This window comes from Pongo abelii, chromosome 7 (genome assembly GCF_028885655.2).
Source record: "Pongo abelii isolate AG06213 chromosome 7, NHGRI_mPonAbe1-v2.0_pri, whole genome shotgun sequence".
Taxonomy (NCBI): Eukaryota; Metazoa; Chordata; class Mammalia; order Primates; family Hominidae; genus Pongo; species Pongo abelii.
Window position 1 is genome coordinate 14,155,726 of NC_071992.2, and position 27,188 is coordinate 14,182,913.

At 42.0% G+C, this 27,188-nt stretch overlaps 1 protein-coding gene across 2 annotated transcripts in view; it reads left to right on the top strand.

Moving 5' to 3' along the window:
* Nucleotides 1-793: 793 nt before the first annotated feature.
* Nucleotides 794-27,188, top strand: part of PRAG1 (PEAK1 related, kinase-activating pseudokinase 1) — a 110,041-nt gene continuing 83,646 nt past the window's right edge. Inside the window, exons 1-3 of one of the 2 annotated variants that reach the window (XM_054561195.2) lie at nucleotides 812-949; nucleotides 2,085-2,142; nucleotides 2,881-3,051. The gene's annotated coding sequence lies outside the window, so the exon portion shown is untranslated. Of the gene's footprint in view, nucleotides 950-2,084; nucleotides 2,143-2,880; nucleotides 3,052-27,188 lie in introns of both variants that reach the window. The other variant, XM_054561194.2, reaches the window with a different exon arrangement.

Here is a 27,188-nt window from a genome sequence, read left to right on the forward strand (position 1 = left end):
TGGACAACATGGTGAAACCCCAACTCTACTAAAAATACAAAATTAGCTGGTTGTGGTGGTGCAGGCCTGTAATCCCAGCTACTCGGAAGGCTGAGGCAAGAAAATTGCTTGAACCCAAGAGTCGGAAGTTTCAGTGAGCCGAGAGTGCACCATTGCACTCCAGTTTGGGCAACAAGAGTGAAACTCCATCTTAAGAAAAAAAAAAAAGATTATCTTACAGCACTATAGGCTGCATGACCATCCTGGGAGTTAGGCAAGGGGAACGTGGAAAGATTTACAAAGCATTAATATTCTTAAGGAAGATAATCTATTGGTTGATTTGCTAATGCCAGCAAGCCCATTCCTCCTCCCTCACCTCACCGTGATTAAGAGCAACAAATAACAACTATCTTTCCTTCCTTTATTGGCATAATTCTACATGAGCAGTTGTATTAGCTGTTTAGATAATGTGGTTGGTGTAACAAATAAAGCCCATTAAAAAAAAACAATATCGTAGATCACTTGCAAGTGTAGATTAGCTTAATTGTTGTTTTCAGCAATCCCAGATTGACAAAGGCAGTTATAATTTAAGTTGTGCTGATGGCTTTTGTATTAAACAAAAGCTAGTGTTGACTTTAGTAGTTATTATTGTCCCCTGCAGTTTAAATTGCTTTTCTTACTAGGAGCAAAAGAGCAGTAGGAGAAAAACAATTCTAACCTTACGTAAATGCAATTCTACAAATAGATTATTTTCGCAGATTCTGGAACCACTGAGGGAGGCATAGTCACAGATCTAAGGAATTCTAGAATTCTGGACATGTGGCCATAAATATAACAATCTAGTTTCCTTATTTGGTGCTTTTTAAACTGGCATACCCATGCCCTGATTATGCAAAGATGTACCTACCGGGAACAAGAAACTGTAAGATAAGGTCCCCCAGAGTGACACTGGTACAGAACCTAACACAAGGTAAGGCCCTTGGGAAATATTTGTTGAATTAATGAAACCCCTTAGCTAATCAGTTTTACTGGATGTTAAGTAATTTAAAATATTTTTTCTATTAAAACAAATCTGCACAAAGAGTGAGCCTTAATGTATCCAGATTTTTAAAAATCAGGAGGTTGAGGAACTCCAAGATGGAATGCAGAAAGTAACAAAACAAATCTCACTGTATTGCAATCTCACTGTATTGCGATTTAACCGTATTATGATCTAACTGTACTGTATGAAACAACCTCAGCGAAGGAGGCTGGGGGGAAAGGTGCCAACCTTAGTAACTTTGGAAATGAGTGGAGTCTGTGAGATTAAAGGCAAAAGAGGCTGCACCTAAGCATTGCACTCTGGTTGATAAAGTAGCTTCCTGTGGGGTATGAGTTAATAATTCAGGTACTGCTGTACATGTATTCTGGAAATGAACAATTTAAGTAAATGGATGACAGATGGCGGGAGTTAGATTTATCATTGCTGAATGAGAGTTTAGCAAAGAGAGAAGGCTAGAAGAATCCATGTGTTAATGCAGGGGTTCCTAACTCCTGGGTCACAAAGTCTCTTGGCCTGTTAGGAACCAGGCTGCACATCAGAAGGCCAGCAGCAGGTGAGCAGGCGAGGCTTGATCTGTACAGCCACACCCCATCTTTCGCATTACTGCCTGAGCTCCACCTCCTGTCAGATCAGCGGTAGCATTAGATTCTCATAGGAGCATGAAGCCTATTGTGAACTGCACATACAAGGGGTCTAGGATGCACACTCCTTATGAGACTCTAATTCCTGGGCCGGGTGCGGTGGCTCACACCTGTAATGCCAGCACTGTGGGAAGCCAGGGCGGGTGGATCACCTGAGGTCAGGAGTTTGAGACCAGCCTGGCCAACATGGTGAAAACCTGTCTTTAATAAAAATACAAAAATTAGCCAGGCATGGTCACGGGTGCCTGTAATCTCAGCTACTTGGGAGGCTAAGGCAGAAGAATCACTTGAACCTGGGAGACGGAGGTTGCAGTGAGCCAAGGACGTACCACTGCACTCCAGCCTGGGCAACAGAGTGAGACTCTGTCTCAAAAAAAAAAAAAAAAGCCTGATGATCTGTCACTGTTTCCCATCACCCCTAGATGGGACCATCTAGTTGCAAGAAAACAAGCTCAGGGCTCCCACTGATTCTACATTACAGTGAGTTGTATGATTACTTCATTATATATTATGATGTAATAATAATAGAAATAAAGGGCTCAATAGATGTCATGTGCTTGAATCATCCTGAAAGCATCCCCGCATCCCCCCACCCCGTTCGTGGAAAAATTGTCTTCCATGAAACTGATCCCTGGTGCCAAAAAAGTTGGGGACAGCTGTTTTAATGGATTTCAATTGGAAACATTGTATGAAGATTAATTTAATATAGATACAAATGTGTATGTATGTATGGAAATAGTTTTAGATATGTTTCCTTGCTCCATCAGCTAAGAAGGACTAGAAGAAACAATTATCACACATACCTAGCAAGTGGATATTGGTTTCTAATGCCACTCACCAACAAAAAAAAAAAACACAGGACTACTTGGAGAAATTGACTGATTCTAGGACTGAGGCTAGAAATACTCAAGATCAGCCTGGAGTTTCTTATAGTGCCAGAAAGTAAGAAACTGCTTCAAAAAAAAAGAACCACAGAATCCCACAATAATAGGAGTATGTCAAAGACACAAAGGAGCCAACTGAAGGAGCTCTTAATGGCCAAAACTCGAAAAATTGGAGCAATGAAATAAAGTAAAGCAGAATTGGATTATAACCTAAAGTATACAATAAGTATTCATAAGTCTATGCCAATAGAAATGATTGAATAAATAAATGAGGAAAAGGGACAAATTTCCTGTGCAGAAAAATTCCAGCTAATTTATGTACTCTTCTCTCAAGTTGGAGTGTAACACCTCACTTCTTAAGTGTTGGTTGTACTTAGTGACTTCCTTCAAAACTATACAGCATGGAAAGAGAAGGAAAAAGTAGCTTTACCTGGAAAAAGCTGACAACTGCTACCTCGGCCAGGAGATTCAAGTTCAACATCAACAGTGATCAGTCATATTGATGGTATGTACTTTTATTTATTTGCTTGTTTGTTTGTTTTTGGTAATAGACAGGGTCTCACTCTATTGCCCAGGCTGGAGTGCAGAGGCATAATCATAGCTCACTGTAGTCTCAACCTCCCAGGCTCAAGCGATCCTCCCACCCCAGCCTCCCTAGTAGCTGGGACTACAGGTGTGCCACCAATCCCAGCTAATTTATTTAAAAATTGTTTGTAGAGACAAGGTCTCACTGTATTTCTCAGGCTGGCATACTCTTGATATGATGTGCTGAGAGATGTACTTTGTCTGACCTCTTCCTCCTAAAAACCCACAACCCCAATCTAACCGTGAGAAAAACAGCAGTCATATCCCAACTGAGAGACATCGTACAAAATACCTGACCATTCTTCAAAGTTATCCAAAATAAGGAAAGTCTGAGTAACTGTTGCAGCCACAAAGAGGAGCCTATGAAAACTTGACCGTTAAATATAATGTGATATCCTGACCAGGTGCGGTGGCTCATGCCTGTAATCCCAATACTTTGGGAGGCTGAGGAAGGAGGGTCACTTGAGCCCAGGAGTTCAAGACCAGCCTAGGCAACATAGTGAGACTCCTGTCTCTCTGTCTCTCAGTATATATATATATCTCTATATATCTATACACATATATATATTATAAAATATAACAATATACTATATGTATATAATATTCATATATGTATATATGATATAAAAATTATATATGTATATGGTATATGTATATTACATATGTTATATTTAGTATTACTATACATATATTATATATATACACTATGTATACGTATAATGTGGTATCCTGAACCAGAAGAAGAATATTAGGTAAAAATAAAGGAAATCTGAATAAACTATAAACTTTAGTTAATAATATTATATCAATATTGATACATTAATTATAACAAACATATTATACTAATGTAAGATGCTAATAATAGGGGGACCTGAGTACAGGGTATATGGCAACTTTCTATACTATCCTTGTGATTTTTCTATAAATCTAAAACTATTCTAAAATAAAAAGTGTTTAAAGCTGGGCACAGTGCCTCACACCTGTAATCCCAACACTATGGGAGGCCGAGGCAGGAGGATCACTTGAGTACAAGAATTTGAGACCAGCCTGGGCAATGTGGCAAAACCCCATCTCTATTCTTAAAAAAAAAAAAAAAAGTGTTTGAATCTCTAGATAGGGCATGGGTAAATGCTAAATATATATGAATCTTTAAAGATAATAGGATGAAGGCAAGCTGGGTGAGAACTGCCCCAGAATGTTAGAATATGCTTTGACTCTTTAATGGTGGCAACGTTTATGGTTCATGGAACACCTTCTTAAACTTTGGACTTTGCCTAAGCTAACTCCAAGGAAACTTCAAGGATTTACGATCCTTTTGTTGTTTAAGGCATGGAACAAATAGAAAGACTTGGAGTTCTGTAATGATTAACCAACATGTTTACATTATCCAGGTTTAGAAAGAACTGCATGTATAAAGAATTAAATCAATCACTTAACAGTAAGACTTACTAAAATATTTTGTTTTTATAATTCATGAAAGTTATAAGTAAAGCTACTTTATTCTACCAGTATTTTCTTGCTCACTTTTAAAGCCCTTTGGAAGTTTATAATGACTGCATATATTTATTCAAATAATTCACTCAACCTCGTTTCCCTCTTTTTACTTTTCTTTGCAAATCTAATATCCCAGGTAATTCTTGGGGATGAAAAATCTTATCCATTTAGTTTATATTTAATACAGATACTTAAAAGCCTTTAAAAATGTATTATACTTACTTTTCTTTATATAAGGCCCATCGTAGCTATTATATTATAACTTGTGTTTTAATCCTAAGTAAATCATACTTAGTTTTGAAAGAAAAGTCTCATCAAACTAAATACATGTTCTATTTTGTTTAATACCATTATAGACATTATAAGTGAACTTTTTTCTCTCCTTCCTTCCCCCCTGCCTCCCTTCTCCCACCCTGCCTCTCTTCCTTCCTGTTAAAATGCTTATTGAGCATCTGCTTTGGTTAAGATTTAGGAAAATCAATATAAATAACATATGGTTGGTATCAAGGAGCTCACAGTCTAGCACAAGAAGCAGATGAATGAGCAGATAATTACACCTCATATTATGATGAGGTTTAGGCTAGAGAAGTGCCAAGATAGGCATGATGAAACACAGGATGGAAAGCTGTTAGTCAGACAAGGAGTTCTTTCTGCCCAGTCCCCTCCCCTCACAGAAAATGTGGCTGTCACTTTCAAGAGGTTGCCTCTTCTGCCCTGAGATGCATCTGAAATGTGATCACTTCAACCTATTTCCAAATGCATCATATGTAATGGAATCAACCTTCTTTCTTACTATGTTCCAGCTTCTCTTTGCAACATCTTCTATGAGTAAAAACTAAGATGTTTTGACAAATCCCTGTGAGGGTAATGAAATTCTTTCGGTTCTCCAGGTCCTTTCCACATTAAATACATAAAGCAAAGTGGTTTAGAAAACTGATCAGGTTTGATGGCATCATGTACTATTTAGCTAAATATTTGAATAGAAAGCCAGATTTTTTTTAAGGTTTAGAAAGCTAATGAAATAATTTCGAATATTTCTACAAAACTGTCTTCTCTGATAATATTTTGGCTTTTTAAAGTTGTTGGTGATTAGGGATGCCTGGTTTTCACAACAATCCAAAGTGATAAATAGCTATCAAGCCATAATCTGTTAGTGCTGGTCTCAATGACTGTCTCAGAAAAAGAATGTCCCCATTGTAATGTTGCAAGGGGCAAAGTAGACACATTTCAGAGGGTCTTAGTGTCACACTTACTTCAAAATGTGCTGAATATCATGGTCTCATGTTATATTACTGTGAAAGGCAGTGCCTGCATCAATACACAAAACCTTATTATGTAGAATAGATAAGCATTACCAACAAATACTAACGCTGACATATGAGCTGTTAAACTGTCTCTCAGCTCAGTCTTCCAGCCATCAAACTCTGCAGTAGACTTTCTAAGGATTTTATGTAGAAAACGTTTTATTAAAATTCTTATTTATTACTTAATTCAGGAAAGAGATAGTTTTAATTTGTGAACATTGGAAGAAAAAAATATATTATTTACGTGTAAATTAGAAATACCCCACCATGCTTTATTGAGTGTTTAAATTGTATCCTGCAGAGAATCTGCTAATGCTGAATCTTAGCGGAAGATATTTATGCAAGTGCCAGGCCGACATCTGAACTCTCCTTTTGTGAGACCCAACCATTTTTGAAAAGAAAGAGACTACCGCTTACACAAAGCACTTAGTATATTACCTGGCTTGAATAAACTGTGGGTGAAAGTCTGGGTGCAGTTTTAGTTTGTCAACAATAGTTTCACTAAATAAGGAATGTCCTGAAGGCAGTTCTTTGATTCAACAGCACACTGTCAGATCATGCCTCAAATCAAATGTAGATAAGGAGAGCTCTGCGGAGGAGCTGTAACTGGCACCACCCAGGGTGAGTGCACCCTCCCCAGCATGTGGAGGAAAAACCTGACGCTGTTTCATACTGAGTAAGGCGCTGTTACCAGAAGAAGAAACAGACAGGAGTTGGGGCTTCAATGAGGTCCGTGATTCAATAGAAGACACTTCCTCAGTTACAGGGCTGGGCTTCATTCATCTCCAAGAACACTGTTCTGCAGAACTGTGGTGGGTAGTAGGCTGAGGCAGGAATTACCTCCCGGGAAAGGCTATCCAGAACGCATGGCCAAGTGTCTGCCCAGGTCTCCAGAGCATTTGCTATTCTTCTTCCTTAACCTTCCTCCTTTTCTCTTTTCTCCCCTTCACTTTGTTGGAAATAACCATTACTCATCTTTTATGATTCTAATCAGACACCACCTGTGCCAGGAAATATTTCTTGTGACCAGCCTGGCCAACATGGCGAAACCCTGTCTCTACTAAAAAATACAAAAATTGCCAGGCGCGGTGGCTCACGCCTGTAATCCCAGAACTTTGGGAGGCTGAGGCGGGTGGATCACTTGAGGTCAGGAGTTCGAGACTATCCTGGCCAACATGGTGAAACTCCGTCTCTATTAAAAATACAAAAATTAGCTGGGCGTGGTGTCAGGCGCCTGTAATCCCACCTACCTGGGAGACTGAGGCAGAAGAATCGCTTGAACCCGGGAGGCGGAGGTTGCAGTGAGCTGAGATTGTGCCATTGCACTCCAGCCTGGTCAACAGAGCAAGACTCGGTCACAAAAAAAAAAAAAAAAAAATAGCCAGGCGTGATGACGCATGCCTGTAATCCCAGCTATTTGGGAGGCTGAGGCAGGAAAATCGCTTGAACCCTGGAGGTTGAGGCTGCAGTGAGTTGAGATTGTGCCACTGTACTCCAGCCTGGGTGACAGATGTGCCAGGATAACTTAGTTGCCCCCACGGTCCCACCACACGCTGTAGCAGTTACCACCTGCAGGGTGGGTGGGCGCCCCTTGAATTCTCTCTATGATGTTATTACTCCAGCAGCGCATGGCGATCCCAGTCACTACTTGAACATTTGTCCAGACAAAACTTTAAAGAGAAGCGAGAATGTGATAATGAAGGGTGATGGGGAATTGGTCGGGAGGAGAATGATTCGCAAGACAGAATGAAGCCTACTCTGAAATCACCAGTGTGGATTTCAGCACAAGAGGAACAAGATCAAGGCAAACGTAGTCACTCCCAGACTGGAAGAGAAGAGGAACAGAGTGAGGACAGGACCAACTCTTCCTCTTGGAAGCAAAAGAGGAGTTATGACAAAATAAATCTCAACAGGGAGAAGGCTGGAGTGCCTGAAATATGTATGCATGTGTACATATGTGTGGATACGTGTGTATATAGACAGCATATACATTACACTGAAAGTGTAAACAATTGTGCCAGCCATTCTTGGCATGTTTCCCTTTGCTTTTGAGAGGAATTTTCTGGGTATGCCATGACTGGCGTTAATTCAAATGAGATAATCCCAGCAGAAACACTTACCACGTCACTCCAAAACCCAGACAACATTCCAAGTTTTAAGGTAATTATTTCTGTCCTTCTCTCAGAGGTGATTAGGCCACACTACTAATTCCCAACCTTATCAAAAAAGAGATCCATGAGAAGTCTGTTACTCATGATATTGGCACTGTTAATAGATTCATAAGGACCCCACTCAAGAAGATATAAGGATGACTAATTTTTGTTCAAATATGATAAACTGGGTCACAGAGTTCTAGCAAGACTGCCCGGTATCTTTAATCAGGGCCAAGCGTGGTGGCTCATGCCTGTAATCCCAGCACTTTGGGAGTCTGAGGTGGGAGGATTGCTTGAGCCCAGGAGTTCAAGACCAGCCTGTGCAACATAGTGAGACCCTGCCTCTATTAAAAAAATAAAAACAATAAAAAATAAAATATTTTAAATCTAATATTAGGGAAACCAACATAAAGATAGTTATGTGAGAATGTGGCTCCTGATTAAAAAGAACATTACCTAGTCAAATTACTTGTGAGTTATTACTGTCACAATTTTCCCTATCATAGGTCAGAAGTCAGGAAACTTACTCTAGAAAGGGCGAGACAGTAAATATTTTCAGGTTTGCACACCACAGTGTCTCTGTCACCATGACTTAACCATGCCATTGTTGTGTGAAAGCAGCCACCGGTAATACGCAAACAAATTTGTATGGCTGTGTTTCAATAAAATCGTAGGAGTATAAGAAAGGGTTTCTAGCTCTTTGGGGTTTTTTAATACCCTCTCTGCATTTTAGGCTCCAATAACATATAGTCGGTAAAGGATTTTGACCTGGGTTAGATCAGGATTTGAATGCTTGCTCTGCCCCTAATTAGCTCTGTGACACTGGGTGATGTCATTTAACTTTCTATGCCTTGATTTCCTTATCAATAATATAGGTTAACACTGGTAGTTATGTCATTGGGTTGTTGTGAGAATTAAATACAATAGGTGTCAAGCACAGAGCATGATAACTGCTTAATAATGTCATCTGTGGGCAGGCATGTTCGCTGACATTCATAATCCCAGCATTGTGGGAGGCTAAGGAGGGAGAATTGCTAGAGGCCAGGAGTTCCAGATCAGCCTAGGCAAGACAGCAAGACCCCCATATCTACAAAAAGTAAAAAAATTAGCCAGGCTTGGTTGCATGTGACTGTGATCCCAGCTACTCAGGAGGCTCAGGTGGGAGGACTGCTTGAGCCCAGGAGTTTGAGGCTGTGGTGAGCTATGATTGCACCACTGCACTCCAGCCTGAGTAACAGACCAAAGCCCTATAAAAATAATTAAATGGCCGGGTGCAGTGGCTCACGCCTGTAATCCCGGCATTTTGGGAAGCTGAAGCGAGCGAATCACTTGAAGCCAGGAGTTCGAGACCAACCTGGGCAACATGGTGAAACCCTGTCTCTACTAAAAATACAAAAATTAGCTGGGCGTCGTGGTGCGTGCCTGTAATTCCAGCTGCTCAAGAAGCTGAGGCATGAGAATTGCTTGAACCCAGGAGGCAGAGGTTGCACTGAGCCGAGATTGTGCCACTGTACTCCAGCCTGGGCAACAGAGCAAGATTGCGTCTCAAAAATAAATAAATAAATAAACAAATAAATAAATAATTAAATAAATAAATGTTATCTGTGACATGCATTTACAGTGTCCTCAAAAATGCCACATTCATCTCCAAGAAAGCCAAGCACTGCGTCACCTGCCTGTGAACTCAGTGATTTTAAATTCTACAGAGTGATTCCCAACCATTATAAATTTTGGCTCCCTATAAATTCTATACACTGACTAGCTCCTTCAGGGGCTCACCTAATGATTACTTTTAAGGATAAAAATTAAGGTAACCAGGCCGGGCGAGGTGGCTTACGCTTGTAGTTCCAGTACTTTGGGAGGCCAAGGCGGGTGGCTCATTTGAGGTCAGGAGTTTGAGACCAGCCTGGCCAACATGGTGAAACCCCGTCTCTACTAAAAATACAAAAATTAGCCGGCTGTGGTGGCAGGCGCCTGTAATCCCAGCTACTTGGGAGGCTGAGGCAGGAGAATTGCTTGAACCCGGGAGGTGGAGTTTGCAGTGAGCCAAGACTGTGCCACTGCACTCCAGCCTGGGCAACAGACTGAGACACCATCTCAAAAAAAAAAAAAAATTATCATAAATGCCTTTAAGCAGGCCTGCATAGCAAAAAGACATGAGACCTTTTTACATTTTTAAAATTAATGTAATGTCATTTAATTGCACTTGCTCACAATTACGTGTTCCCTTCCAGGGAACAAGGCTCTTTTGTCTTTGATTTTCCAATCAAACCAGAACGTTTGCGTTCCAAACAAGAATGCCTCTTCTCCTCCAAAGGATCACAACTCCTCGCCAGCAAGGGAGAAAAACTGGACAGAGAATGAATTTAACGAGCTGACAGAAGTAGGCTTCAGAAGGTGGGTAATAACAAACTACTTTGAGCTAAAGGAGCATGTTCTAACCCAATGCAAGGAAGCTAAGAACCTTGACAAAAGGTTAGAGAAATTGCTAACTAGAATAACCAGTTTAGAGAAGAACATAAATGACCTGATGGAGCTGAAAAACACAGCACGAGAGAGAGCTGGTGAGGCATACCCAACTATCAATAGCCAAATCGATCAAGCAGAAGAAAGGATATCAAAGATTGAAGATCAACATAATGGAATAAAGCATGAATACAAGATTAGAGAAAAAAGAATGAAAAGGAACGAACAAAGCCTCCAAGAAATATGGGACTATGTGAAAAGACCAAACCTACGTTTGATTGGTGTACCTGAAAGTGATGAGGAGAATGGAACCAAGTTGGAAAACACTCTTCAGGATGTTATCCAGGAGAACTTCCCCAACCTAGCAAGACAGGCCAGCATTCAAATTCAGGAAATACAGAGAACACCACAAAGATACTCCTCGAGAAGAGCAACCCCAATACAGCAAGCACTTAGTAAACATCTTTTGATGGAATACTAGTAACAGGATAGAATGGAGATGAGGAACCAATTTAAAATAAAACTAACTGCCTGTGATTCCCAGCGTGTTTCCCAAGACCATGGTTTCTCATTCTATATCCAGACCCTTCCAGGGACAGGACTACTCTCAAAGCAAAGAGTCATTTTCTCTAGCTTCTTTGCAGTGATGGATAAAAGCCACTGTGGAACTCATTCTATACTCTCAGTAGTGAAGAAATGTCACTAGAAATGTAAGACATGTAACTGGCTAGATTTTTCTATTAACTCAACTAAAATTTTCTCTCATGCCCCTATTCAGTGGAAGAGATTTAAACCCAGCCAATTCCAGTTTTCTTCTTTCTTTCTTGCTCCGTCATTGAGTCTATAGCATTGTGGGAGCTGGGGTTCATCTAGTCCTTGGATATCACATCTCCAAGCCACATCCCTGAGAGACCCATCATCTTACCTGGCTCCGGTCACCAGGTGCACAGTCCATGCGTAATGTGCTCCATTGCCATCTGGGCAATTCCCTCTGATGCAGTGCTTTTTCTGTTCTGTCCCTCCTCCCTCCAGGCACCCAGAATCGAATCTGTCCTCTATGTTCCTCCATCTTCCCTTCCATGGAGCATTAGGCATGGCTGTCTTAGGTGATTTAGGACATCCTAAATATGCAAATGAAACTCATTAATATTCCAGAATTATTCTGCTGCATAGATTATTCAAATTTAGATCAACTGGCCAGGTGCTGTGGCTCACGCCTGTAATCCCAGCACTTTGGGAGGCTGAGGTGGGTGGATCACTTGAGGTCAGGAGTTCAAGACCAGCCTGGGCAACATGACAAAACTACTTCTCTACCAAAAATACAAAAATCAGCTGGGTGTGGTGGTGCATGCCTGGAATCTCAGATACTCAGGAGGCTGAGGCGGGAGAATAGCTTGAATCCAGGAGGCAGAAGTTGCAGTAAACTGAGATCACGCCACCACATTCCAGCCTGGGTGACGGAGTGAAACTCCATCTCAAAAAATACACATAATTAGTTAATTAAGATTAACTGGACAAGGGGAATGTACACCTGTGTACAAACAGCCTATGTGACTCCCAGACACAATTTGGGCCAAAGGGTAGAAGACATTGGGAAATAGATTGGGCTTGCCATATAAAACAAACAAATAGCCAAAACAAAAGAACTTGAAGCAATTAAAGCTGTCCAAAAATAAAAGTCGCTGCCTCTTTAGCTAGTGGTTTACTGGGCAGAAAATATTCAGCTGCAGTTCAATGCTTGCTTAGGCAGATGCTAGAGAAGAAATTTATGGGTAAGGGTTCGAATAAATTATCTTTAATACTTTCTCAAATATAGAAGTTCTGCAATTTCTTAGGAAGGGTGTGTGTGTGTGTATACAGAGAGAAAGAGAAAGAGAAAGACGAATTGGCTCATGCAAACATGGAGGCTTAGTAAACTCAAAATCTTCAGAGGAGGTTACCAGGCTGGAGACGCAGGGAAGAATTGCTGCTGAAGTTCAAAGGCAGAACTCCTATCTTGCCTTGGGAGAGGTCAGTCTCTTATTCCATTCTGGCCTTCAACTGGATGAGCCCTACCCACCTTACAGAGGGTAATCTGCTATACTCAAAGTCCACCAATTTAAATGTTGATCTAGGCCAGGCGCGGTAGCTCACGCCTGTAATCCCAGCACTTTGTGAGGCCAAGGTGGGTGGATCCCTTGAGGTCAGGAGTTTGAGACCAGCCTGGCCAATATGATGAAACCCCATCTCTACTAAAAATACAGAAAATTAGCCAAGCGTGGTGGCAGGTGCCTGTAGTCCCAGCTACTCGGGAGGCTGAGGCAGGAGAATGGCGTGAACCCAGAAGGCAAAGCTTGCAGTGAGCCGAGATCTCGCCACTGCACTCCAGCCTGGGAGACAGAGCAAGACTCTATCTCAAAAAAGAAAAAAATCAGCTGGGTGTGGTGTCGAGCACCTGTAATCCCAGCTACTTGGGAGGCTGAGGCAGGAGAATTGCTTGAACCCAGGAGGCGGAGGTTGCAGTGAGCAGAGATCACGCCACTGCACTCCAGCCTGGGCAACGGAAGGAGACTCTGTCTCAAAAGAAAAAAAAAATGTTGATCTTATCCAAAAAAACACTTCACAGAAGAGACATCCAGGATGACGTTTGACCAAATATCCAGGTGCCCCACAGTCCAGCCAAACTGACGCATAAAATTAACCATCACCCTGTGGTTCTCCACCACAACTCATTCCAGTTCCTACTTAGTTTTCCATGTCCTGTCCACCCAGTAACGTTCAATGAGTCTGATCAAGAAAACAGCTTTTGAGATTCTGAGATAAAAGGTGCTGTATCATTACCCAGGCTTTCTGCTTCCTTCTTCTCCACTCTCCCCGCTCCCATTTTCTTTCCTTCTTTTTTTCCCTCCACCTCCCTTTTTGCTGGGCAGAGAAAGAGGTTAGAGAAAGAAAGATAAGTTTCAACAGCAATAGTTTTGCAGCAGTGATATGGTAGCATGTTGCAACACTATTATGCCTGAGGCAAGTGTATCTAAAAGACAAGCTTTATTTTTAGACGCACGTTAACTATATAATAAATCAGCACTTATGGATCTTAGAACTTTGATGTCTTTATAGAGATTTCTCCCTTCTCAGGTAGATAATTTTAAAAATGAAGCCGAGTTTGATGTATTAAAGTTTGGCTCCCAATTTCCTATAGGTAAAGTTTAAAAACCTTTTACATATGATTACTTACATCATAGCTTTATTGCAAAAGGGACTACTGGATCTCTGGCATTCGTCCTGTTCTCTTCTGAGCCCTTCAGCTAAGAGTAGCTTTGCCAGTTCAGATGTGGACAAGAACCAGGGTTCTCTTCTCCACATGGAAAGTCGCAGGCCTGGAATGACAAGTGCAGAAAGAGGGATACCTTTTGGAACATCTAGGACAAGCCTGCCCTTGTAATGATTATATTTTAGAATGAATGCATTAGCTGAAAGGGCAGAAGAAAATGCTTTAATTTCAAATCAAACTAAAAGTGCAATTGCTAACTGTTACATGAGTAAGTTTTGATATGTTGCTTGATAAAACAAGGTTGATTTAATTTAACAAAAAAAAACTTTCAAAATAAATTTTTGTTTTAAATCGCCAAACCCCATAAACAACTCAACTGTCCACCAATTGGCAAATGGATAAACAAATTTGGTTCATCCGCATAAAGAAAATACCATGTAACAATACAAAGGAGCTGGGCACGGTGGCTCACGCCTGTAATCCCAGCACTTTGGGAGGCCGAGGCAGGTGGATCACCCGAGGTTAGGAGTTCAAGACCAGCCTGGCCAACTCAGTGAACACTGTCTCTACTAAAAATACAAAAATTAGCAGGACATGGTGGTGGGCACCTGTAATCCCAGCTAATGAGGAGGCTGAGGCAGGAGAATCACTTGAACCTGGGAGGCAGAGGTTGCAGTGAGCCAAGATTGTACCATTGCACTCCAGCCTGGGTGACAAGAGCAAAACTCTTTCTCAAAAAAATTAAAATTAAAATTAAAACAATAAAAAGAAACAAATCACGACTACTTGTAACAACTGGATAAATTTTGAAAGCATTATGCTAGGTGAAAGAAGCCAGACTTAAAACACTACATACTATACGACTCTACTTGTATAACTTTTTGAAAAAAGCAAAACTATAGGAACAGAAATCAAACCAGCAATTACTAGGGAATTGTGATGGCAGGATGGGGTTGTCTATAAGGGGTGTGAGGGATTTTGTGGGGGTTATGAGAATATTCTGTATTTTGATTGTGGTGGTGGTTACATGACTGCTTAACTTTGTCAAAATTTATAAAATAGTAACATCTAAAAGGGTAAATTTACTGAATATGAATTATGTCTCAATAAAGGTGACCTCTGAAAACATGATGTAGGATGATGCAAATGTCTGCAAAGGGAGATGATGATTTCTAGCAAATGGTTTCAGCAGGGAAAAGATGGCAATTATGAATTACCAACCCCTCATGCTCTCCTGGAGCTCAATTCAACAAGGAAGGGCACTGAGCAACTGGTTTGAGAAGGAGGAGGAAGGGAAGTGACAGAGCACAACCCTGTTCTCTGTGCAATTCTAGACACTTCTGCTGAAATTTGCTTGTGCTTCAGTTTCTTCATCAAACACCTACCCTATCTTGTTTTTTTTTTTTTTTTTGTTTTCTTTTTGAGACGGAGTCTCACTCTGTCACCCAGGCTGGAGTGCAATGCTACGATCTCCGCTCACTGGAACCTCTGCCTCCCAGGTTCAAGCGATTCTCCTGCCTCAGCCTCCCTAGTAGCTGGGACTGCAGGCCTGTGCCAGCACACCCGGCTAATTTTTGTATTTTTAGTAGCGACATGGTTTTGCCATGTTGGCCAGGCTGGTCTCGAACCCCTGAGCTCAAGGATCCACCCTCCTCAGCCTCCAAAAGTGTTGGGATTACAGGCGTGAGCCACGACGCCTGGCCTCACTTGCCCTATATGAAGGCTGAAAACATATACAACAATTTAAAGCTTCTTGGTGCATGAAGGTGATGGAGAGGTGATTCTCCCAGAAGAGAAGCCGTGTTCTGTCTGGAACTTTCTTCATGGGTGTATTAAGTGGAGTTAGTTGTGTTTCCTTCTTTCTGTTTCTGGACTGTGCCTTTTGGTGGTATATAAGAAAAAGGAAAAAAAAAAAAAAAATATATATATATATATATATATATATATATATATATTAAAGGAGTCTTTTATTTGCCTTGAAGAGCTAATCAAAAAGGGGGGAGGGTGCCAGAATAAGTCAGCAAAGGAGTTTCAGGGCAGTGATGTGCCACTAAAAGTGCTAGCCAGTATTTCATTTGGACTCAAAGCCAGCGACAGGTAGCAGAAACAGCATGATTGAATCCTAATTGTCAGCAGAAGGGGAGGAGTAGTGAAATAGAAGCCTTGACCTTGAGCAAAGAAAGTTAAAAGAAAAAGAGGGCCAGGAACTGTGGCTCACGCCTGTAATTCCAGCACTTTGGAAGGCCGAGGCGGGCAGATCATTTGAGGTCAGGAGTTCGAGAACAGCCTGGCCAACATGGTGAAACCCCGTCTCTACTAAAAATCCAAAAATTAGCCAGGCATGGTGGTGCACGCCTGTAATCCCAGCTACTCGGGAGGATGAGGCAGGAGAATTGCTTGAGCCAGGGAGGCGGAGGTTGCAGTGAGTAGAGTTCATGGCACCGCACTCCAGCCTGGGCGACAGAGCAGACTCTATCAGAAAAAAAAAGAAAAAAAAGAAAGAGAAGAGAATGTAGGTCTTAATAGTTTGAAATAGGCATCTCAAATTGCATCCACAAGTGACTTGAACTACTGAGCTACCTCCAAAGTATACTGTGTCATTTAAACATCTCGTTTCCTAGTACCATATGCCCTGATTTGCTAGGGCCTTAAATCTGTTTTCTTCTCTGCAAAATACAGTCATTAATGCATATTCTGCGTTCTCCCCACACGGGAATGTGGGAAAGCCATTTGTGCAGCCCTGACATACTGCTGACTTTCACTGGAATTGCAAGTCAGATCTTACCTCAAGATCCTCTGAAAAATAACGCCGCATCATTACTGCCAGCTTGCTTATCAGCTCAGTCTTGCATTGTGAATAAGCTGCAGATCTCTGCCTTTTGCAAGCTGTGTGTTTTTTCTCTTCCCTCACCTGAGACCATTCATTGTGCACACCTGTGTTAATCAGACAGCGAGCATTTGAGCCCTGTGCTAGATGCTGCAGGAGATATGGAAAGATTATCAGAGCTACCTATAGAGAATAACCCCAGGCAAAGAAATCAGTTGGAGCCAAGGAGAGTTCTACTGTCATCAGTAAGTCTAGCTTCCCAGGAATAGTCTGCTTGTCCTGCCTCTCCTCTCCTGGGATGCTTCCCCATAACTTGACTCTTCAGGAATATCTTTTGAGCCCACCAGCAACCTTCGGTGTAGAGAGATAAAAAAAAATATATACTCTTCATAATAGCTAAAACTTACTTTCTATGTTCATATGGTGCTAGGTGCTTTCCATGTACTATTTTATTCACTATTAAAAACAGTCCTGGCCTGGCGCAGTGGTTCACACCTGTAATCCTAGCACTTTGGGAGGCTGAGGTGGGCGGATCACCTGAGGTCAGGAGTTTGAGACCAGCCTGGCCAACATGGCGAAACTCTGTCTCTACTAAACATATAAAAATTAGCTGGGCATGGTGGCACGCACCTGTAGTCCCCGCTACTTCGTAGGCTGAGGCAAGAGAATCACTTGAACCTGGGAGGTGGTGGTTGCAGTGAGCCGAAATTGCATCACTGCACTCCAGCCTGGGCAATGGAGCGAGACTGTCTCAAAATATAAAAAAATAAAAATAAAAACAGTCCTATAAGGAAGGTGCTATTAGCACTTCCATTTTCCCAGTAAGAACACAGAGACCTAGAGAAGTGAAGGTATTTGTTGAAGGGCGTTTAGCTACTTAGAGGGCAGAGCTGATATTTAGCCTGTGCATTGACAAGACTAGAGTTCTTATCCATTCAGCAAAGACTACTCCATCCTTGTAAAGTAAAGCCGTTTTGTTTTTTTTTCTGAAGTCATAGACATCTCTAAACATGGCTTTTTATCTTTCAAAATATGAACGATTTATGATTAGGGACTATAAGATCCTGTGTGAAAGGGATATAGCATCAGTTTGGCCTAGATTCAAATCCTGGCTCAACAACTTAATGGTTGTGTAAACACAAGTGAGTTCCTTGTTCTTCCAGCTCTGTCAACTGTAAAATTAGAATAACAATGCTTATCTCATAGAATCATTTAAGAGTTCAATTGTGGTAGTATGTGTGAAATTAACTCAACAAATGGTACTTTTTCTCCCAAGAATAATACCATTCCCTAAAAGTCAAATTATTTTCTACTCCCAGCCATTATACATAGACATGCCTGGACATGTGTAAAGCAACGTGTGTTTTTCCAACTTTTAAAGGTTGCAGAATGCCTAAAACCCTGGTGTGTGTATTGAGTTGTGCATTGGATGTGAAGGAAGGAACAAAATTAGTATTGTATTGTCTTCTGCATGACTACCATCTAGTCTTTTCAGAAAGACAGAAAGACTTGATGAAGACATCAAGACTGATTTGGGGCAAGACTTTCCCCTTCCAATACACAGACCTGCAAATCCTGCCCTTGTATAAAATCTTGATTCATCTGAAGCTGGAATTATATTTGTTTACAGCTGCTATATCTCATGAAAGACATAAATGAATTGGAAATCATCACAGGTTTAAAGAAACTTCGAGTCAGATTAATTTGTGTATGTCATTAGGGAGCATTTAAGTTTTAGTTACATGCAATGTAAGAATCTCTTCCATTATATCTCAATTAATTATCTGAACTCAAATATTTATACATTAGTAGAGTTGGGAGCTCACTCACTGTGTTCCTTCAATAATAAGGAACAGTTCCTTCAATTTTTAAACACTTTGAGCCTTTCTATAACCTACCCTTACTAGTTCTAGCTTTTGTGTAAACTAAGTATCACTTCCACATGTGTAGATGAAAATACAAGGTCCATCTCTATCTCCAGCCATCTTTTCTGGGTGAAACAGATTCCAGTTCCTTACTGCTTCCTATCAACCGTGTCCAGTCTCCTGGCTATATCCATTACCTCATCCCTCAGCTTGACCCCCAACGTTATAATGAGGCTAAGATTGTATTCACTTATTTTAGGAACCCATCACCTTGCTGTTGGCTTACCACTGAGCCCGTAATGATAGAAATTGCATCAGGAAAAAAATGAGGTCCGCTGACTCAGAAAAGTGGTGATGAGAGCCTGGTGTGTGTGGTGAGTTTGATTAGGACAGAGGACCCAGACTGCATTGACACCCTGAAGGTCAGGAATGCTGTCGGTGGGAGGATGAGCCTGTGAGACTCATACAGTCTACAAAATCCAGAAAGCTAGTGGATCAATTAGCAATGAGTAATAACCGGCTGCTTCAGCCAGAAATGGCTCCAATTCAACACAAATATTTATTTTCCCTTCTATTACACAAAGTTAAAATGAAATTCTTGGTCTATGCCTCCGTGAAATCTGTCAATGTTCTACATACCGCATCATTTTCACCCACCAACATGATCATCCATTGAACTCCTTTCCTGCAACTTCATATTGAAATAACCAACTTCCATAGTTATCTCAGATGACCTCATGTGCACAGACAGCAATACAAGTGATCCGAGTGGGAAATGAACTTGGCAAAGGGACTAACTTGAATTCAATGTCTTGACAAAGATTGACAGGGAAACATCAAAGACTAATACATGGCATATAGTGTGGCTCACCTCTACAGGTTCAGAGGGACACAAAATAAGGTGTAAATCAGGATTTCTGACCTCTGGGCTCTTATTGTTCAGACAAGAGCAAGAGAGAAACCTGTAAAATGGTTATGAACAATAAAAAAAGGTAGAGAAGTAAACATTAAAGAATCAACGTAGGCTGGGTACGGTGGCTCACGCCTGTAATCCCAGCACTTTGGGAGGCCGAGGCAGGTGGATCACCTGAGGTCAGGAGTTCGAGACCAGCCTGAGCAACAGAAAATTAGCCAGGTGTGGTGGCACACGCCTGTAATCCCAGCTACTCAGGAGGCTGAGGTAGGAGAATGATTTGAACCCGGGAGGAGGAGGTTGCGGTGAGCCTATATCGCACCACTGCACTCCAGCCTGGGCAACAAGAGTGAAATTCCGTCTCAAAAAAAAAAAAAAGAGAATTAATGTAAATGGTGTAAAGATTCAGAATGCATTGGACCAAGGGGGAAAGGACACAGGGACAAAGGAGGGGAAGAAATGACCTAAGATAAACTTTGAAGGATGAATAAAATTAAGTGGGTTGCTGTGTGTGTGTGTGTGTGTGTGTGTGTGTGTGTAAAGAACTCTAAAGGTAGAACTGACTAAAATAGAAAATGTGGAAGAAATACCCATTGGTGAGGGTAAATACATTCCATCAATAGTTATGGGTTTAAGGGGGTGTTGTCTAGAATGTACTGAAGCTTAGAGAAGAACAAGAGAGATTTGAGGAAATCCTGCAGAAGCGATTAGAGAATATGAATTGCTTCCCTGGACCCCAAAGGGGAAGCAGGATTACCCCCTGAAGGCTGAAAAAGACAGCATTTGGATTAAGTAAAATACAGTAATACTTTGCAAAGTAGGTGGAGAGCTTATAGAACTTCTTAACCTATTTATTTTCTTTTCATTACTATGATTCTTTTTCTTTTTCTTTTCTTTTCTTTTTTTTTTTTTTTTTTTTTGGTTTTTGTTTTTGTTTTTGCTTTTTGTTTTTTTCTCCATCTCCCAGGCTGGAGTGCAGTGGTGCAATCTCGGCTCACTGCAACCTCCGCCTCCCGGGTTCAAGCAATTCTCCTGTATCAGCCTCCCGAGTAGCTGTGACTATAGGCACGCACCACCACGCCCAGCTAATTTTTGTATTTTTAGTAGAGACGGGGTTTCTCCATGTTGGTAAGGCTGGTCTCAAACTCCTGACCTCAGTTGATGCACCCGCCTCCGCCTCCCAAATTGCTGGGATTACAGGCGTGAGCCACCGCACATGGCCTTTTTTTCTTTTTTATTTGGCTGTAAATTCTAAAAGCTTCTTAACCTTAAAACATATGGACTACATATTTATTTTTCCAAAAAGTATAAATATAAACTCATGGTTCATACACATCTGGTAGGTTATTAAGAGAAACCAGGAATGTGTCCTTTCTTTGAAGTAATGTCTGTACCAATACAAATTGACCATATTGTCTCTCTTTATTTTTTTATATATATAATTTTTGAGACGGAGTCTCACTCTGTCCCCCACTGCAAGCTCCACCTCCTGGGTTCACACCATTCTCCTGCCTCAGCCTCCCGAGTAGCTGGGACTACAGGCGCCCGCCACCACGCCTGGCTAATTTTTTGTATTTTTAGTAGAGACAGGGTTTCACTGTGTTAGCCAGGATGGTCTCGATCTCCTGACCTTGTGATCCATCCGCCTCAGCCTCCCAAAGTGCTGGGATTACAGGCATGAGCCACTGCACCCGGCCCCCTTATTGTCTCTCTTGATTGCCTTGTAAATCCATTGTACTTTCTAATCTGTACATTTCTACACTAGGGGGACGGAGTCATGCTCTGTCACCCAGGCTGGAGTGCAGTGGCACGATCTCAGCTCACTGCAACCTCTGCCTCCTGGGTTCAAGCAATTCTCCTGCCTCAGCCTCCCAAGTAGCTGGGATTACAGGTATGGATCACCATACCTGGCTAATTTTGTATTTTTAGTAGAGACAGGGTTTTACCATGTTAGCCAGGCTGGTCTCGAACTCCTTACCTCAGGTAATCCAGAAGCTTTGGCCTCCCGAAGTGCTGGGATTACAGGTGTGAGCCACCGTGCCCGGCCTAGAAAAGTCTTAAACAATAGAATTTGGGATAAGTGTTGAAAAGATTGTTTTACTGTGGATTTGGCTAAAAATAAGTGCACTATTGATATGCTGTCCTTTTAGATGGTTTACTCTTCTATGTAGTAGCACATCAGAGTATCTTAATTTTGGTTACTTGCTTTCCATTTCTACACCACTAACTTTCCCTTTCAACAGCAAGAGCCCAAGGGTTGTTGCAATTTATCACTAATAAAAAGTTTCAGTGTGACTCCTGAATCTATTCCACCGAAAAAGTGGATTCCACTTTTTTAAACTTTTGTTTTATAAAATGAGGGGTTTTATGTTGATGTTGATGTTTGGGCTTTTTGATGTTGATGATACCAACATTTTATGCAGAAAATATTTAAATTCCAATAGAACTGCAAAGCACAATTTTTACCATGATTCCTTTCTTCTGATAGAAAACCGGAGATTAAAAACCCCAGGGCCCTTAATACCTCATTTAACTGGCAACACATTTAAATTCTTTACAAAAGCATTAACAGAAAACTTGTGTGCGGGTGGCAGAGGCTGGCAGGGAAGCACACGCTGGCATGAAGAACGGTGTCTTTGGTCACTATGGCTTAGGGATTAAGGAAATGCCAAAAAGGCCTTCGGGAAAAGTATATTTGTTTTGTATCTGGAGCAGCCAGAAGAAGATTTGGCACAAGTCATAAAATAGCAAGACATTTTCTGGTATCCTGGAGACCCTAATTTCAGCCAGGTGACTGAGCTTGCTGTATAGCCTTGGTGCAAAGTGAACGGTTTCTTTGCTTTGTGCTTTTTCCAAGCTCTTACCTATAGGCTCAAAACAATAACATGGAAATGCTTAAGGGAATGGCGCTCAGCAGAGCACCTCCAGCAGGGCTGCTTTTAGAGCTGCGAGGATATTAGAGCTAATGACTCAGAACGGTTTTGAACTCTCGGAGGGGTTCACGTCTTCATGGCTTGGCCTGCACTTGGCACAGATAATGAAACATTGGCTGAAATAAGCATTATGATGATAGGGTGGAGAAGTCCCACATCTCTCCTAGCAATTGCCCTTACAGTGGGATGGTGACAGAATGCTCTACTGATGGTGGCTGTGACATGGATTTTAATGGTCTAGAAATGATTAAATTGGACATATTCCAAAGGGAAAAGACTATGGAGAAAATTAAGGATTTTTTTCTCTCATTTTATCTTTCTGTTTATTTCTTTCCTTCCTCTCTTACCTTACCTTTCTTTCTCTCTTTCTCTTCTTTTTTCTTTTCTGCTGTTGAGGAGGTACTATTCCATAGTATTATACTTTATTTAGACCTGGAAGGGACCTTAGCAGTAGCTTCCTTTTTCTTTTTTTTTTTTTTTTTTTTTTTTTTCTGAGACAGAGTTTCACTCTTGTTACCCAGGCTGGAGTGCAGTGGCCCGATCTCGGCTCACCTCAACCTCCGCCTCCCGGGTTCAAGTGATTCTCCTGCCTCAGCCTCCTGAATAGCTGGGATTACAGGCATGAGCCACCACACCCAGCTAATTTTGTATTTTTAGTAGAGACGGGGTTTCTCCATGTTGGTCAGGCTGGTCTCGAACTCCCAACCTCAGGTGATCCACCAGCCTCGGCCTCCTAAAGTGCTGGGATTACAGGCGTGAGCCATCGCTCCCGGCCAGCAGTTGTTTTCTTAAAGCTTTCCATTTTACAGACAGCCGTGTGGTATAGACAAGAGACCTAGAGTAAAAAGGCCTAGATTTTAGTCTAAGTTTCACCACCTACTAGGTGTATATATCTTGGGTAAATACACAGTCTTTGTGAGCCCATTTTTTTTTTTTTTTCATCTATAAAATAAGAATGCTAGCCAGGGAGAGAATTCAGCCCTCCTGAATCTCAGCCCAGTGCTCCTTGGCCACTTTGCTCCAGTATTCCACTGGCATCTTCCTACTTACCTCCACAATCCTCCAGGCATGTGTCCTCCCCACAGACCCCTAACCTTCTCCCCGGCACTGTCTGTGTCCCCTCCAAACCCATCTCTGTGATGCCAGAGGATAGCTACTCACATACTAGAAAAAGCACTGGAATTCAGTTCTTCCAAGTTCACAGCCAGCAATATTTTGATCCTCTAGGAGTGTGAAATTAAATAACAGACCAGATACCCTTGCCCATTTTCTGCCCCTTTCCCATGTCTCATCCTCCAAGGGGTCAACCTTGATCTTTGGAATCTCAGCTCCAATGTCCATTGATAGGGAAAACTGCCTTGACTCCCTAGAATACAAAGCCCCCTGCTCTATGACCTTATAGTGCACTGGCCTTTCAGAGCACCTGTCACAATGTGTCATCAGAAATGCATGGGTGGCCGAGCACAGCAACTCATACCTGTAATCCTAGCACTTTGGGAGGCGGAGGCCAGAGGATCACCTGAGGTCAGGAGATCGAGACCAGCCTAGCCAATATGGTGAAACCCCGTCTCTACTAAAAATACAAAAATTAGCTGGGCGTGGAGGCACACGCCTGTGATTCCAGCTACTTGGGAGGCTGAGGCAGGAGAATGGCTTGAACCTGGGAGGCAGAGGTTGCAGTGAGCCGAGATGGCGCCATTACACTCCAGCCTGGGAGACAGAGTGAGACTCCATCTCAAAACAAAACAAAACAAAACAAAAACAAAAAAGAAATGCACGGGGGCATCTGGCTGTGTCCCTACCTCTCGCTATGCTGTCCCATTCAGAAAGTCAGGAAGCATATCTGTTGGGCTTGTTGCTGCACCTTCGGGACTTTGCTCAGAGCCTGGCACAAGGTATTTCCTGGATCAAAGGCTGCTGGTAAGTGAAGGAATGGATTTCACTTTCTGATGAATGCCCTAGCACCATCATTTATTGAAAGCATAGGATAGGCCAGGTTCTGAACTGGGCACTTTACATAACTTAGCTTGTGTAACTTCCAAAACAACCCTCTAAGGAAGGTGTCACTAACTGCATTTTATATAAAAGGAAACTGAAGCTAACGACAGCACCAAGAAAAATCAACTGGCCAGGTGTGGTGGCTCATGCTTGTAATCCCAGCACTTTGGGAGGCCGAGGCTAGCAGATCACTTAAGCCCAGAGTTGAAGGCCAGCTTCTGCAACATAATGAAATCTCATCTCTTCCAAAAAAAATTTAAAAGTTATCCAAATGTTGTGTTGCATGCCTGTAGTCCTAGCTCCTTGGGAGGCTGAGGTGGGAGATTCACGGAGCCCAGGAGGTTGGGGTTGCAGTGAACCATGATTGTACCACTGCACTCCAACCTGGGCAACAGAGAAAGACAAGAAAGAGAGAGAGAGAGAAGGGGAGAAGGGAGAAGGAGAGAAGGAGAGAAGGGGAGAAAGGGGAGAAGGGGAGGGAGAGAAAGGAAAGGAAAGAAAGAAAGGAGAGAGAGAGAAAGAAAGAGAGGAAGAGAGAGAAAGGGAGAACGGGAGGAGGAGAGAAGGAGAGCAGAGAAGGGGAGAAGAGGGAGAAGGAGAGAGGGAGAGAGAAGGAAAGAAAGAAAGAAAGAAAGAGAAAGAGAGAGGGAGGGAGGGAAGGAAGAAAGGAGGGAAGGAAGGAAGGAAAGAGAGAAAGAAAGAAAGAAAGAGAAAGAAAAGAAAGAAAGAAAGAAAGAAAGAAAGAAAAGAAAGGATAAGCGTCCAACTCAGCTTCCAGAGTTGACAGTGGTCAACTACAGAGTTGACAGGAGGTGACAGTGATGACTCCCTTGCCTAATTCCTTCCAAGTCCTGCTGAAATCAAATTCAAGTGTTCACCTTATCTGGTAATTTAACTATCTCAGTGGGAATTTAATATATGTAAATTGATCACACAATTGCTACTTACCAAGGCTCTATTAGCTGTGGGAAATATCAATGAATATAAGACATAGCCATCTGGAATGGATCCGGTCTAAGCTGATTGACCATGGGAGGTACGGGGATTTTTTTTCTTTGCTCCCCCACTTCCACCCCACCCAAACCTAGCTCCTGGAAACCAAGAACTGTGCCCTTCTGGCTCTCTTAAGATACTGATGCCAATCTGTCAAGCACAGATTTTGCCGTGTTAGAGCCCCAAAGATGTGCATCTCTTGTAGCACAATAGCATTGTAATGCCTGTTCTTTAACTGAATTGCAAACAAAGCAACACTATGCCTTGATATGAAAAGTCGCATTTATTTTCATTTTGGACACTAGCTCTGTGGGATCTTGCAAGTGAATGTTGCTGTCATCCCCACTAGGACTTAGTCAGCTGAGCTGGAATAGATTTTGTGTTTGTTTTATTTATTTATTTAGAAGAAAGGAGATTAGTGAATACATGTCTATTTGAAAGCAAATTCCATTTTGATCAAAACACCAGCTCCATGCCCTGGCGATGAGTCCTCTTTCATGCATCTTGTGATGCTGACCTAGGGTTGAGAATATTAGATAATGAAAGTCATTTAAAGGAGAATCCCAAGATAAAACTCTACCATTCCCTCATCTCACAAATGCACATTTTTCTTTTCCTTTTATGCTCTTGTGCTACATCTTTTTGGAAGCTGTTTTCTCATTCAAACAACCCCTACTGGGCAAGCCTGTCTGCAAGAGCTGCAGGTGTCCCCACAGCCCAGCTTACAAAGCCTGCTTGTTAATCAGCCCCATCACATGTCTTTTGACCGCCTTCCTACCCAGCTTTCTCTGTCTCTCTCCCAGCCAACCACTACTACTACTTCTAAAAGAGAAAAAAACCAACAGCCAGTCAAAAGAGCTATTATCCTAAAGACTCCTTAACAAGGCCTGTGGCTCTCCAGGAAATTAGTCCAAGTTTTGCTCCCCTCCTCCTTCCTCTACGTGGCGCCCCTCTTCCCACTCATTGGCGGCTGCAAACCTTGTTGACCCTGCTACATTCTGTGACCACTGGACATGCTACCAAGTGTCCCTCTGGAAGCCTCTCAGCCACCATTATTATATGGTGCGGCCACACGATAACGTATGGCCATTATTGTATGGCTTCCCCATCAGAACCGGTTAGGAATGTAAATCCACAAGGAGATCATGCTCTGACTAAACAAAGTCCAACAGTGGTGACACTGTGCAGTGCCTTTAGAGAGTTTCAACAGGGGATCTGGAAGACAAATAGGTCACTTTCTTCCAGTCGTCTGTTTGATAACTGACTGGTTTGACTCTATTAGTCCTCCCCGCCTCAATTTCCTGAGATGCAAAATGAGAATGTTAATTCTATGCACCGTGACTGAGGGAGAAGTAATTTGCTAATAGGAGCCAGTGTTTGTAGAAGGCTCTGGGGTTGGCATAGGTAGGTCATAACTAATCTATGTCAATCACGTACCGTGGATCTGAAATTGAAGGAAGGCTGCACATATCCACAGGCCCTAGAGGGGAGGTTTATTTGCTCCCCTCTATCACCTCGTCCCACGCCACCCCACGCAGAAATCAGACATCTGTCTCATGACGGAATTAGTGCTCTCAGAAACTCAAAAAGAGGAAGCAAATTGTGTCTTTTGGAGGGTTTTACCGTGTGGTGTACTATGCAGAGAAATAAGTTTTCCCAGAGTTACTTGTGTTGTATCAAAATGGGATTTCCTCAATGCTTTTTATTAGCAAAATGCTCTTAAGAGTCCAAAAGATTGTCTTAAAATACTTTTATGGCCTGTAATCCCAGCACTTTGGGAGGCGAAGAGGGTGGATCGCCTGAGCTCATGAGTTTGAGACCACCCTGGGCAACATGGTGAAACCCCGTCTCTACTAAAATA